Here is a 14,962-nt window from a genome sequence, read left to right on the forward strand (position 1 = left end):
ATTATAGACAAGTAAACAAGACTTGACAAAAACGTCATACTAGAATAAAAGGGACTGAACTGCAAACTGTCAACAAGGAAACTAGAAACAAATTCTAGAAAGGACCGAACATTCTGTTAACAAGCAAGCTCTTGACTACAATTAAACAAACTACATGCGATAATAAGGACTACAGCCAAGCCACAAGGAACAAGAGAACTGAAAACATAAAGTAAGGGGGTGCGGACAGAGCACTGACCACTGCAGTTAAAGAAGCAGAGGAACTGCAGTCAGCTAACAGGATTGCAGTTAGGGTAGCAGGCAGAGAACCCATTGTTGCAGGGCAGAATCACAGTACTGCAGTCTGGGATCACATGGCTACAGGGCAGAGGAGCAGGTGAACTGTAGCCAAACACCACAAGCAGAGAAAGCACAGTGTTGCAAGGTAGAGGGCACAGTTCTGCCGCCAGAGAGCTCAGTGCTGGGTAAAGGATGGGGAATTGAAAAATGTTTATACTCCCCTTATATATTACTCCATTCTAATTCTGAGAGTAGGCGCTGCACACTGACATGTTTTTACCAGGCAAGACTGTAGATTGTACTGCACGTGTCTTTGCAATGATGGCACCTCGACTAGTGTTTAGGTATGCTCGCATATGCATCTCTCGCTTCTGGCACGTTTCACTTTTGGCATATGTTAGCGTATTTTATACCACGGCTTTCTTAGGAAAAGCGACATTAGTAAATGGAAGTCCTCATATCACAGGTGTTCTCGCTCGCCTGACAGCATGTGTGAATCTTTAAGCAGTATATTCACCTTGACTAACTGTATTAAGGTATGCTGTCCTCCCTCATAACATTAGCTAGCATGAACGAGTGCAGCGGGCAACAAAGGCTTTTATAATAAGGCTTTGATCTCTGCTAGCAACATTGCTTCATGGCGAGACCTTGCCCTGTTGAGACCACCACTCCCATTGAAACGCAGTGTTCCCTTGGATATAAGAAAACGGTGCACGGAGGGGGGTGGGTTCTCACTTGCGCTGATGTCTCATGCTACCGTTGGTTCTGTTTTGCTATTGCTTTTTCCAAATAATTCATTCACCAATAAAACCGGAATCTGAGTGCTCAGTTTTCCATTACAACAGGACTACCAGAAGTAGTTCTGCTGGGGTTTATAGTTCTCAAACTCTTATATATGAACATGTAGGTTTAAAAAACGAACACAAGGTGGATTATGGGACATGTTTGCCAAAGTGATAGGTTAGTGCCTTCAAAAGAGACATGTACAGCCACAAACACTAATTGATCAAGTTATTCATGAATGTTGATGAAGTGCAAGCCTCCTCCGGTCCACTATGAGGTTCTGCTGCTGTTTGACTTGTGCATTCATGACAAGAATATGCACTATTGTCAAGATCTCTCTTGCCTATTTAAAAAGTCTTCAATACATTTCATAAATACGAATTTCAAGCATTAAAGCAAAATCTAATGTATTGTCTTCTGATGTATTCTTTAATTTTAAATGTTTCTTTATAAAGATAAATTAACATACCCACATGATAAAAATGATTTCCAATTTCTGGAGAAATTCCACCAACAACTCGAGGCAAATAGACAATACTCTCTATAGCAATGTATGTTACTTTGAATCTCCAATTTTCTATGTTTAAACAAGTTCAAAATATTCCTTGGTGCTTCACTTTTATGAAAGCACATCAATTGAGAATTTAAATATTTGAATTTAACATTGAAAACATGTCCGCATGGGTCACTGTCAGCAATGAGGCAAATATTGCTTTGATATATTTGCAAGGGTGATGTTATGATGATTCGAAATTAAATTGAAGGATGTATCTTGTGTTTTACCCAGAGTCACTATCATGTATAGAGAACCAACGAGATGATGTGTAATAGGCAAACAACTCTTAGTTTCATTGCTGACTAGCCAGCCATCTTTTCATGAGTTTGTGATGTTAGGTCCAATAAAGAGGTAGTCTGGGGAAACTGCTAGAAGAAACAGGTTTTTTTTTGCTTAATATAATAGTCTCAGGATGGGAGGCTGCCCAGGTGATCAATTGTGACAAAAGTATCTTCAGCAAACACACTGACTGAGAGCCTATGAGATAGGATATTGACAATGTCTCTTAGAACTAACACAGTAGACGGAAAGCAATATAAAGTTACGAAAGGTCAAAGTTTGTACTTCATCCAATTATACAGATGCATACAACTTTAACAGGGACTGATGAGACACGCATGCCCATGAAAATACATCTTTATGAGCATATGAAAATCATGTAGCAACTGACTACAATTAAAATAGCCCAAAATTATTATGGAAACATTCAAAATGAGAAGGCGTTCAGACAGACTATCACCCAGTGAGCAATGAAGAAAATATATAAAATGTTTAGTTTATCAGAGATGCTGAGATTTCGGCAACCAGTTGGTTTGTGCTTAGATCTCAGTCTGTTAATAACAAGTTTGTTAACTGCAACCTGCTAATTTTGTAGCCTAATTATCTTGTCATGTGTACTTAGCTGTGTGTCTTTCCTTAAGGGTCAAAGGTTTGTCGTAGAACAAGCTGTGCAAAAATCCAAAGGCAGTATGTATATAAGACACAGTCTTAAATGACACCTCCCGGGTGGTGGTGGCGTCAAGGAGAGAAACCCATGATGACAGTAATTTACTTAACTAATCAAGGAACATAGTATATGCAGTTTAATTAGTACTATCAACATTTAGACCTATTTGTACTAACGGGATTCCTTCATGCTATCGTATCCACTACACGTTGTATATTTAATCTTTCACCCACCATTAGACATGGTATGTTTCATTTTAGTGGTCTTCCAGCATGTCATTCTCTCCAACACCAAACATAATGAAATGTTTCTATCATCTGGTACTGAAAACACAGAAAAATATTAACAACAAAGTAGCCAAAAAAAGTCACATACTAAGAAATAAAGATAGTTTTCTACCTATCTTTATACATTGGTGCTTATATAAGCCTGATTTAGAAAGCAGTTCTTAGGGGAATTTTACCATTGAAGAACACTTTTGTAAATAAATCCCAATAAATCAGATTTCGACATTCAACTGTAGTTATGACATTATGGCTGTGAAACTAATATTAGCAGTACATTCAGATATATTTTTTACATAAGTTTGGAAAAATAATTCCTTCCAAAATACTCCTATGTAAATGAAATTGTGGTAATGTCACAGATGTGGCATTAGGTTTAAATTGATAATTTTAAATGTTAACAACAATACAATGACTTGTATTCATATTTCCATACTGCAAACATCGTTAGCATTATAAAAGTATGAAAATGTTTAATATAAAACAAATAGAATGAATTCAATGTACATACTTTAGGTGGAGCCCTGGCGGCATCCCTGTCCCGTTACAGATTTTCCATCTGTGAAGGTATGGATACCCTGCCGGGGCTCCCCGGGACAGCCAATGAGCTTGGGGGCCGTCCGTCCAACTAGGAGACAGGCACCCAAGGCCAGGGACATCACCCAACCGTTCTGGACCTCTGGCTGGGCTGCGTTACAGGTTTTTCCTCTGGATAGGGATGGGGACCATGCCAGGGCTCACTGTGACTGCCGCTGGACTTGGGGATAATCGACCCACATGGTAGGCGGGCGCCCATGGCCGGGAACATCACCCGAGACTGTCCTGGAGCTCTGGATGCACTGCCTTACAGCTGTTACCTCCGGGGAGGGATGTGGACCTTGCCGGGGCTCCATGGGACTGCCTCTGGGCTTGGGGACGGTCAACCCACATGGGAGACAGGCTCACAAGGCCATGGACCTCTGGCTGGGATCAGTTACAGCTTTTCTCCTTCAGTGAGGGATGCAGACCCTGCCCGGCTCCCTGGGACCACCGCTGGGCTTGGGGACAGTATCCCCTTTTTTTTTTCTGCCCAGGTAAGCACACACACACATGTGAGGTACCGTTTTCATCGGGACACCAGTGGGAACGTGGGAAAATAGTATATGTGCTGTTGCCGGTGTGTTTCGGTGGCTTCCTGGTGGAAAATGTCTGAATATTCAGTTTTATTCCCTACATTTTGGACATTGCCAGCCCTTGTAGGTAATACATTCGATGGCGATTGGCAAAAGTCAGACCTCTTTGGATTCCCCCGGTTTTCCTCTTTTCAGAAATGTATGGGGTTCCCCATTTTCTATGGTGGCTGTGATACCCCAGGTCCAAATCTGTGGGTTGTCCACAACACCAACTACCATAAGAATTGCCTCTTCCTAGGCCGTTTCATGTACCAGTGGTTTAGCCTTTTCCCTTTGCGGCCAGGTAAGTGCAGCGACACATGTGAGGTACCGTTTTCATCAGGACACCTGTGGGAACATGGGAAGGTAGGACATGTGTTGTTGCCAGCGTGTTTCGGTGGTTTCCTGGTGGCAAATGTCTGAAAATTGTGTTTTTTCTCCACTTTTTGGAGTTTGCTGGGCCTTGCGGGGGATACATTCTAGGGCGATTGGCAAAAGTCAGACCTCTTTGGATTCCCACGGTGTCTTCTTTTCAGAAATGCATGGGGTTCACTGACTTTCTTGGTGGCTACGACACCCCAGGTCCAAATCTATGGGTTGTCCACAACACCGAATACAGTAAAAACGTGGTCTTCCCAGGCCCTTTGGTGTACCAGTGGTTTAGCCTTAGCCCTTTGTGTTCAAGAAAGTGCACTCACACGTGAGGTATCATTTTGGTTGGGACACCTCTGGGAACATGGTAAGGTAGGACATGTGTTGTTGCCAGCATGTTTTGGTGATTTCCTGCCCAGGAAACACTTGCAAGGATTACACGTTTTATTTCTACAAAAATAGGTGCGTCAGCAAAGAACTCTGCTGCCATGGAACGTTCTGGCCAAAAAGGGGGCAAGCAGAAGCTTGAAAGGGGACACAGCATCATAGATTACGTCATTTGTATACAGTGGAAATCCACATGGCTGGTTGGTTCGACCCTATACATGGTTGCCCTACTCAATAGGATATCCCAGGCAATTGGTCGCAACCCAGTCCATCTGTCTTTCATCACGTGGGATCTGCTGTGCTCATCGTCTCCAGGGAACCAAGGCCAAAGAAGCAATTAGTTACATTTGCGAATAGTGCTACTCTATCATTATACAATGCACCTGGCATGCTCAAAGACTGGCACAGGGGGAGTCTCAAGGTCACACTAACCCGCACATCCTTCACTCATCCAGATTGCGTCTCTCGGCTTTCAAGGCTTCCACCCTCGCTTTTGAGCTATAATTTATCCCTCCCTGTACCTCGCATTACAGATCATGTGACTATGAAGTAAAGGTGGGACAATCATGCTCTTAGATCTTTAATGGTGGATTGGTTTATGGTTGGTGGTCTGGGGTCACCTGGTATCTCGGAATTCAGGGGTCTTGAGACTAGGGCAGTTATAGGGGCTATAACTCGTGGTTGGCTGGGTGGGGGTTGGAGGCCTGCTTTGGCCTGTGTGTGATAACATACACCAAGTCGCCCAGTGCATGTCTCGTGGCTTTGCAGGGCACATTCTTTCTAGAACACAGATATTGACAACAATTTTAGAACAAAGAAGAGTTTCTGTAAAGGTTTGCAGCATGGGCCTCTCTAGTCAGTGCTTGGGCCTATTCAGATTTCTCCTTCAGGCTCACAGCCTGTGTCCAACACTAAATACTGCATGGCAGTGCAGGGTCTATGCTTAGACTATGGCTACTTAATATCTGCAAAATGGCGTCTGCTTATATATGCGCACTATGTCTAAAGGTCTAAATGGCGTCCAAATTATGATCATGTGGGGACCTTTAGAATGCTCCCCTGGTCTATTATAGTTCTTCCAATGGGGCTTGCCTCACCCCAAAGAGTCTAGGGGGGGTGGATTTGCACCCTTCCCAACATTGGGACAAGGTGACATACCCTCTATCCCAGAGGAAGACCAAGATGGCACTGAATGGGATTCCAGCAGCACTGAGATTTCTCACCTTTCTGTGAGCTCGGCCACTCCTCAGGATGGAGAATCACGCAAAAGGCACAAAAGAGCGTTAAGAAATGCAGAGATATTTCTCCGGATGAAACTTTTGATCCAAACCTGCTACTACACCCGAAATCCTTGTTGTGGGAGTCCCCAGCGAAGGTCGCAAGGTACTTGAGCAAGCGACTACACATGCCTCTAAATAAGGAGGCGAGGAGCAAATTGAAGGCAGAATGTCCCAGACCTTCTCTGCCGGGTAAAGTAGTGGACACTTCGGAAGTGGACCCCCCTATGTTTACATTCATGGCGAAGTACACAAAGGCCCGAATAACATATGGAAACTAGAGGGTAGTTTAACGGCCCAAAGGAATAGTTCCCCTAAAATCGAACGAGTATACAAAAACCAAAATATTCCTTTAGGTCATGCATGTGTAGAACCCTGCGTAGTTTAGTGTCGTGACCAGTGTTCATCATTATAACATCTGATAGTGTGCAGCCGCTCATCATTAAGCGTGCTGACACATGTACTAAATACATTTCTTTTACAGAAAGCAAACCACTTCTACTTTAATTATCAATAAAAAATAATTTATTCCATCATTTCATTTGTGCAGTTCACAGTTTTATAGAACATTCGTATGATTAAACAGCTAGTAGATAAAGTAGTAGTGTATACAAAAAGCTATAGTTTCCAATTAGCTCTCCACTTGATGTTCTGATTACCAAAAAAAATGTTGGGCAACCTTTGATGACATTATTCACTCATTCAATTCCTATGAATCCCTTTGATAACATTATTCACTCATTCGATTCCTATAAATCCCAAGAAGTACACAAAGGACCTGAAAAAGGGCAATGACCGCTCATGGATAGCATGCCAGGACATGCTCCTCGACTCCGTAGGTCAATTGGCCAAGATCTTACAAATGGTGGAAGAGGCCAAAGAGGGCACACCTATTGATCTGCATATATATTCTAGCTGGTTGGGCACAAAGAGAGGTTTGTCTTATAGGTAACACCAACTGTGTGATAACAGCGGTGTGCAGACGATCGATTTTAGTAAAGATCGACCTGAATCTCAGGGAGGTGGCGTCCTCTGAGGCCGCTGAAGCAGCTACACGGCTTTTGTTTGGTGAAGCTTTTGTCAAAGACATGGGCAGATTTGTTAGCACCTTCGCTGCTCTGGACAAAGTCCAGACATCATTAAAAAGAGTGTTCACGCCCCGAGTATTCGCCAGGACTGACAGAAGCAGCGGCCGCTCTGCCAGCCGCTTAGGAGGCCAGAGGCCCTAGAGAGGAAACAACTGGTGACAGCAGGAAGACAGAAGGCTGAATCAACCCGATCTGCAATTAGGCACTCTAAAACCCCACCTTTGTTAATATACCTTTGTTAATATAGGAGTTTACTCAGTTTTACATATGCTATTTCAGAAAATCCTGGCTACTCATCAGTTTCCCCAGACATGGAAGGAGGTGATAGTTGTTGTGATCTTCAAGAAGGGAGACCTATCTCCCTTCTTGATGCCTCCTACAAAATCTTCACACACTTTATTTTGCAGGCCCTTCAAAGTTGGGCTGTGGAATCTGGCAGATATGTCCTGAACCAGTCAGGCTTCCGCAAGGGCACAGGCACTTCTTTGAATTGCTTGTTGAGAAAGCTTTTGTGAAACCAGGAAGTGCAAACCAAACATAGCCTGTACTTGGCTTTCTTGGACATTTCAAAGGCTTTCAACTGTGTAGATCGCTCTAGGCTGTGGTTGATGAGGCAGTGGGGCTGTCCGGAACCCTTGGTTAATATTCTGGAACATCTACATTCAGACATTGGACTCAAAGTCAGGCTGGATCAAGGGGGATCGTTCTCGGGCTGGAGCCTTGTTGAGCAGGGCTTACGAATGGGATGTGTGCTAGCCCCATTTTTATTTAATCTTTATAACCTTGGCATAGGGGCAGCTCTAGCTCGTATTGTGGTTAATCCCCCTAGACGGGGCTCCCTGAAGCTGCATTACCTTCTATATTCGGACAGTCTCGACCTTATGGATTGTACTGCAATGGGCTGCCAAAGAACATTAAATACTGTCCAAGATCCTCTTTATGAATCGACGTAGGATTCTTTCAGGTAGGCCTAATTTCATGTGGTATATAAATAAAACCAGAATGGAGGAGGTTACTGAATTTAGATTCTTTGGTGTTCTGTTAAAAGCAAAAAGGTCCTTCATTTTTTTTTTTTTTTTTTTTGATTTGGCTGAAATTAATCAACCTTTCAAAAATTCATTCAAACATACAATAGTGCAAACATTCATAAAAATATATCTCTTAAAAATTAATTAAATTACTGTTCATTTTTTCAACATTAGACTCTTCATATGCACAGTAGTGGGACAAACTTAATAAGATCAATAAGAACAGAAAAGGAAAAAACAGAGAAAAGAACCACAACCTCACTATGTGACTAATACAGACCACATAGTACTAATATTTTAACAGCCGTTTTCATTCTGATCATTTCTCCTCATTTTCCAAATTTAAGCTATTCAGAAAGTTGACAGCTGCAATTTGTAATGCCATGTTGTTGCACCCCAACAATACAGCCCAACATTCAGTTTGGGTTAAATTCCCCAAGTAGTCACAGTGTCTTGTGAAGACAATTTCTCTTTTAGCCCTAATCATTGGGCACTCAGTAATCAGGTGCACGAGAGTTTCGGGAATAGTGTCAACTTTACAGAACCTACATAAATTTTGATCTACACTCACAGGACATCGTCTTGCTTTTATGTCATTTGTGATCCCAAATTGAAACAAAGTTGTATTATGCCATTATGATATTTCGAGGAAGGACACCGTATCAAATACAGAGGCAAAATGCCCAACCTTTTTGGTGGAAAACGTAATGTATCGCCATCACAAAAGGTTAGGCACTGAACACAAGTGCTGATCCAATCCATTTGATGTATCTTAAGTTTTGCTTTGTCGGGTTTGGTCAATAGTAGGTTAATCGTTATGTCAGCTTTAGCTAAGATATTGTCCAGCCAATTGGTTACAAAAGCATATTTGGCAGTAAACAAATAGTGTGAAAGGATTTTCAACAGTACATTTTCCTTGGTGGATAACAGGCATTTCCTAAATAAAGAGCAAAGACGCCAGCTGTAATAGGCCTGGAGTGAAAGCAGCCCGAGCTCATATCTCAACCACGCTATTGGTGTGCATTGAGGCAGATGGAACACAGAACGCCAAAATCTAGCTTCCCATTGATTAAATTTGAAGGGGGACTCAATTTGCATGGATTCTAAACCATATAACAATATTGGGACGATTTTTTTAGTCCAACAGTGCCACGCAGGCAGGATCAAGAATTTGCCAAATTTATACATGATCACGCGGGCTAGAGATATGGCAGAGGTTAACTTGCTCTCCACTCACTCCAACTGACCTTGCCCTTTCCATTTTACCTCAAAGATCATTCCCAAGTAGCAATAGTTGGGTACTACCTCAATTGGAATGGAATCAGTGGACCAAAGAAACGACAAAGGCCCTATGCGTCTTGGTGAATATTGAACAATTGCGTTTTAGGTTAATGGACAGTTCATTTGACTTTACATTTTCTTGAAACGCCTTAAGTAAATGCTGTAATCCAACCTGGGTTCGAGAAATTAATACCAGGTCATCAGCATACATGAGTGATTGAATTTGTTCATTGTTGAGCTTGGGGGAATCTGAAATGACCTTTGACAGAGGGTCTTGAACATCATGTATATAATAGTTAAAAACAGCTGATGCTAGCGAGCATCCTTGCTTTAGTCCCCGATAGGTAGGAATTTTTTCTGACAACAGCCCGTCCACAGTTAGTCAAATGCGGACGGATGTGGCATGATGTAATGAGTAGATGATATCATATAGAGCAGAAGGGCAATTGTCTCTCAATAGTTTTTGCATTAGGAGGCGGAGACTAACCAAATCAAATGCTGCGTTTAAGTCGATAAACGCAAAAAAGACCGGTTGCTTGGTCTCCTGGCATTGTGCTTTAATGGCATTGAGGGCCAGTAAATTGATATTTGTTCCCATTCCCGCGAGGAATCCTGTCTGATTAGAGTCGTGATGATTTCAGGTTCCAGTCCAGCTGTTAAATTCCCGAAGGACCAGCCTTGTGAAGATCTTGCCCGGAGCGTCTAAGAGCACTATTGGGCGATAATTAGCTGGAACAGTTTGATCGCCTTTTTTAAATATGGGAATGATTAGAGGATTTCCATGACAACGGTATATTGCATGTGTGTAATATGTCTGTGAAAATGGTAGACAGTATGTGAGCCCAAATCTGTAGGTGTGTTTTAAACATCTTGTTGGATAACCCGTCAGGCCCTTCTGCTCGTGAGGAACTGATCTTTTTAAAGATGGCATGAATTGTCTCGTTAGAGGCTTCCACTTGCCAGGGAGATGTAGAGATCGGTTCATAACAACCAGCATACTGTGGATCAGCATATAAGGTTGAAAAGTGGTTGATCCACACCTTCTCAGACACTCCATTTAATTGGGCATCTGCTTGTTGATGGCAAGGGTGATTATTTAGCAAAAACCACATTCCAGAGGAATTTTTGTTAAGCATGGCATGAGCCATGGCTTCACTATCTTGTTGGAATATGGTAGACTTCGTCCACGAAGCCAATTCTTGTACTTACATTTTGCAGATTTTAAGTCTTGCCACTTGGAAGATGACACAGAAGTGAGAATTTGCCTTTTGGTTTTCCTAAATTCAGCTCTTTTTTTGCGATGTTGCAAAGAGTCAAAGGCATGTAGATGTCTGATAATGTTACCCCGAGGGACTGTATCCGTGCGAGGAAAGGCATGCAACAAGTCGGTGTACTGATTTCTAGATGACACTTTCGAGTTGTCATCAACCAGATGCTTGAACAGAGTCAATGAATCAAGATTCCATTTCAGACACATGCGTGAGCTATTGATTGATTGATTGATATTGTATTTCTTTCGCGCTCGTAAACAAGTGTTTCAGAGCGCGACAAGGCAAGGGAGGGGAACAGGGGAGAACAAAACGGCGATCTTACTAGGCCCAGTGACATTGAGAACGCGCAAGTGCATGGGAGGGGGAGAGGGGAAAAGTGCATGGAAGGGGGGAGAGGTGGAAAGTGCGAAGCAGAGGAGAAACAGATAAATAACAATAAATAAATAATAAAGGCAACAAACAGTGGTAATGCAGCCAGCAATTTGCAAGTGCTAGGTTTAAGGCAGCAGACAGGGTAGGTCTGATAAGTGCAGGAAGAAAAAGGGAGGGCTGTATGGGTACAGATACCGACCCCAGTGCAAGGGGTGGCCCGGAGGCAGTGCGGGAGGGTGGCAGGATGAGCAGGTACCTGGGCCCAAAAGACAGAGGGTGGCCATGTGCACAGTGCCAAGAGAGAACAGATCAGCAGGGGAGAGGGGGAGCGAAGGCAGAAGAAAAGAGGAAGGTCTTGAGGTGCTTCCGGAACTGGAGATGGTTCTCCTCAAGTTTTAGAGTGGCAGGGAGGCTGTTCCAGAGGGAGGCCCCAGCCGAAGACAGAGATCTACCCCCAGCTCATTTATTAGAAAAACGACTGACCCTGAGTGAGTTGGAGGTAGAGGAGCGAAGAGCTCGAGAGGGGAGGTATTTGCGGAGGGATAGCTGAAGGTATTTTGACTCCTACATTAGCATGATTATAGACTTCACATCGTTTTTACATCGGTTCAAATTCTAACTGAAGGATCAATAGATTGTGATCACTATTAGGGTGGTCTTTAATGGTGAATGTATTGATGCTTTGAAATAATTTGAAGTCGACATACATGTAGTCGATTATGCCAGTAAGTGAACCGTGATGCCAGGTATGATGAGTCGGGATGTCACCCGGAACTGAGCCATTCACCATGTGATAGTTTCTCTCATGCATTAGTGATTTCCATTTGGGTACTGCTTGATTTTGTGATCTCACTTTACAACAATCTAGATTTAGGTCACCTAATAGGATAGTATATGTGATTGAATTGTCTGACGAGATGAGAAGAAGCATGTCATGGAGACCAGCAAAAAAGGTTTCATCGGACATGCTGACTACATTTCGATATATGGTGATCACAGCAAAGACTTTCTTGCCATGAGTAATTTTAACTAGCTGTTTGTGTATTCCCACAGAAGCCCATGGAACAATTGAGAAACCTGCTTTAATGTTTACAGCAACAAGAAGTCCTGATGATGGTCTGACCCCCGTGGGAATGGCGGGAATAAGTGATCATTCGTAGTTGTCCCACAAAGGAGGTTTAAATAGCCATGTCTACTGTAACGCTATGATGTGATAAGGTTCGCACATCTCTCTAAATGAGCTGGATAAGTGACTATGACCCCTGGAATTCCAGCTGACAATACTCACTTTGACAAGAGTGTTACATTGTGTGAATAATAATTTTGATGGTTATTGATGTGAACTCTCAGATACCCAATTTTGACTGATTTCCCGCCGAGTGCCTTGGTAGATCTTGGGTGTTATGATTGATGTTTTGGTTTTGAGTGAGGCATTCTGAGGGTCTTCTGCTAGCAAGAACCCCATATCAAGCATAAGCATTTTGCTGCGCCAAATCGAGTGCCAGACCACTCCTGATGGAATCCAGAGTCTAACTACAGAAAGCGGTGAATCTGTCAAAAATTCGATCTGATCTATATCTAGTGTGGAGACATGACACAATTCATCAATTTCACCAAATATGTTTAGTACACTTTGCCGATTAAGATCGTAAATCGGATGGTTGCCCTCTCTACATTTTAAGATCAATGTGTGGAGGTTCGCACGTTGTGGGTGGAGATGTCGAGAGGGCAGCCGGGTTTCAGGTCTACGTGGTATCCATTTCGCAGAGGCTGTAGTACTAGGCAATTTGGAAGACCATTAATTCCTTTGATTCTGCAAGTCTCTTGGTTCACTTGAGTTAGCTACTTTAGGAAAGCCAGTCAAGTCATTGTCATTTCGAGACACATTGTTCGAACAGGGGGGCTGACCAACAACTTGCGCGAGTGCCATCACAAGATTCCGGGATAGATATTCATCCACTTTTTTTTCAGTTCATCAGTCATTATCTGGGGGACAACATTTTCCAGTGAGCAAGCCTGTGGAAGTAGAGGTGCAAAAGAAACTGATTTGGGCTGGATCGGAGGAACCATTACCGATTGTGATGACACTATTAGGGCCAAAAAAACCAGCTCCTACTGTCTTCTGGGAATCAGAGGTCAAAATAGACCTGCCGCACGTAGAAGGAGTGGCGACTGTGTCGATTTTGTCAGTAGGAATTTTCTGAACATCATGAAGTGCGTGGATCAGCTGTGAAAGTGGAGAAAGATTCATGACTGTCTTTAATTTTACACTGGTATCTGGTATAGCAGAAGTAGCCTGGATATTTACTTCTTTTGTTTTGGGTTGCTCAAGCACAATAGGGACTGAGGCAGCGGATTGACGAACTTCAGTCAAGGTTGATGATTTACCAAGTGCTTTAAAAAAGGTATTAAGAGTGTTTTTTGGATTTTTAGATCCAATCATGTTTTTTGTTTTCTTAATCGGTATTATTGATTTTTTTTTGTTATTGTTACACTTGGGATTTTTGGTGTTGTCGATGACTTTGCCCATTAGAACAACCGAGTTGAATATTTGACTTCTCCATATGTCGCGGAGAACACTCTTAGTTCTGGGCTTCTACTTGGATGTAACACCCTACTTTGTCCTGATTGCTGCCAGTAGAGGGAACGCCTAATTTCTTGTTGGTGGGTCAGCCAAGCTCTAGCCTCCATAAATAGCAGCAGCTATCTCTTAGTCAAGAGATATACCTCTTTCTCCTTTTCTGGCAAAGGGAAGGCTGTGCTCTCAAGAGGGGCGTGAATGTGTTTCAGTAGCGACTCAAACAGCAAACAAAAACAAAATAAAAGGGAATAGATATATTTTAATAAAACACACATCAACAAAATAACTAGATGGACAAACACTACACAAAACCCACCACTGAAGAAAGAACAGAGAATAAGCAAATATAGCATAATGCAGCAATCCAGCACCCCTACCTCACACAATACCAAACACCATTCATGACCTAGTTCACCCAACCACCATTATGTGAAGAAATGTTATGTGTCATAGCCATGTCTTGCACCAGAAGGCCAAGTGAGGGTTTTTTGTGCACTACTCCAGGAAGGCAATCGAGAACTAATCCGGAATAGCACTGGAAGGACTTGAGGAACGGGTGGGTATTAGTCTGGCCACCCATGACAAAGGTAAGAATTGTGAAGGTTTAGTATGCATGCTATATCTGGAAGATTCGCCATGTGCGCCAACTGGAAGAGCCTGTAAGTATAGCCTGTGCTCCTCCAGTGCAATTTGGGAGCCGTAGACTGTCGCTAACTATTTTGTTGCAGCTGTGGAAATCAACAGAGGGAGCTAGTACCTGGCTGGGCGTACATACAACAATTCTCCACCTGAACTGCTGGGTACGTATAATGCACCACTCTGGTGGACACTGGACGCAGGCATGGCCACCCGCACACCTCAGAATACAGCAATGACTGCGACAAATTTGGCCTTGCTGGTCACATAATGGTCACGCCTACTTATACCAGACTACACCTCAACACCTGACATCAGTATGCAGGGAAGACCTATGACAAATTTGGGCACGCTGGACACATAGTGAGCCTCTAGCACGTACGCCATCTCCTGACTCTTCTCAGCACCCATCCACGTGCCTGATCTCATGGGTTGCTATCTAGCAGAGCATGGCCAGCCCTGCTAAGCATTATTTGTACAACTGCCCACACGCATTGTAACACTACTCTGTGACCTCCAACACTCTGCGCTTCGGTCCCTGAGGGCGCTCCCACCACAAGCGCATTGAGACTATAATAATGGGAAAAGGCGCTACATAAAGGACAACTACTTCTTCTTCTACAACTAATGAATCAGCTGTGCAAGGTAAGTGAAAAACAAAACCAAAATT

This window comes from Ambystoma mexicanum, chromosome 3p (assembly GCF_040938575.1).
Source record: "Ambystoma mexicanum isolate Mex_15411 chromosome 3p, UKY_AmexF1_1, whole genome shotgun sequence".
In the NCBI taxonomy this organism is placed as follows: Eukaryota; Metazoa; Chordata; class Amphibia; order Caudata; family Ambystomatidae; genus Ambystoma; species Ambystoma mexicanum.